At 43.7% G+C, this 1,111-nt stretch overlaps 1 pseudogene; it reads right to left on the bottom strand.

Moving 5' to 3' along the window:
- Window positions 1-904, bottom strand: part of LOC101575362 — a 41,786-nt pseudogene extending 40,882 nt beyond the window's left edge.
- Between the last annotated feature and the right edge of the window lie 207 nt (window positions 905-1,111).

Below are 1,111 nucleotides of genomic sequence, written 5' to 3'. Positions count from 1 at the left end.
ACCACTTCACTCTCATTCCCTGTCCAGGTCTCCTCAGGAATATCACAGCAAGTATAATCCAAGTCTGTATTCTGGTGACAGAACCAATTATCTGGGAGAACCGAGGGGTCAATGTTCCTACACAGCCGCCTCCATTTTCTACAGTTTGGAGAGGAACACTGAACCCAGACTACACAATGATCAAAACCATCTCTCTTTCTTTTTTTGTCTGATCCTTGGTCTGAGAATGATTCCACAACATGTCCTTTAATTGGTCTCTCTGTCTGTGCTCATATCCATCTTTGGGTGTCTCCATTTTTTCACCTTGAGCCTCCTTCTTTCTTTTGCTTAAGTATTCTCAGTCAACTTTCTTCTCAGAGGGTGCAGGAACTGCCTGGCCTGGCCCAGATGCACTTGTCTCTGGGGTGCCTTCATCTTCCAGAGACAATGAAATCTCTGGTGTGTGAGGTACCATCACCTTCTCTCCACTGGCATTATCATCATTAGTAGCAGAAGTAATGATTCCCGGTTCTTTGCCTGACTGGATGCACACTGTTGGCTTTACACAGGAAGTCTCAAAGCACTCCTTGAGGGACTTGTGTAGTACAGTCTGGACAATCTCCTCAAATTCTGAATCAGTAAGAATTAATTTTTCCTCTTTATGCTTCTCTGCTGGCTTGCTGCCTTGAGCCTTTCTTTTCTTCTCATGGCCAAGGCTTGGACCATTCTCCGTGGTTACTTTTTCCTTCTTCTCTACCCTGGACTTCAGTTGGCTTGGCTTGGTCTCAGCCTCTGGGGAGCCAACCCCTGGAGCCTCCATGGGTAAATCAGTGTTATGATGCATCATGCTATACAATTTTTGTATAGGTGGGGCAAAAGTTTTCTTTGGTCCCTTTCCACATTCTTTCTTCTGTGGTGTTGCCATTATTCAGCTCAGAAATGACATGTGCTTTGCCTCGATCTACTTTTCCCACCACTAGGGGAAGGCACGAGGACGTCCAAGAAAATATTTTTGAAATAAATATTGAAAATCTTTTGAATTGCCACAGGATCTGTTGTGATTTCACTCCTTTTATTCCTCATTGCATGAATTTTAGTTTTTCTTTCCTTTTTTGCTAGGGTTGACTAATGA

Source organism: Octodon degus, unplaced genomic scaffold (assembly GCF_000260255.1).
Source record: "Octodon degus isolate 3935 unplaced genomic scaffold, OctDeg1.0 scaffold00122, whole genome shotgun sequence".
Taxonomy (NCBI): Eukaryota; Metazoa; Chordata; class Mammalia; order Rodentia; family Octodontidae; genus Octodon; species Octodon degus.
The sequence above is the reverse complement of the archived record's forward strand: the minus strand, read 5'-3'. Positions and strand labels throughout refer to the sequence as shown.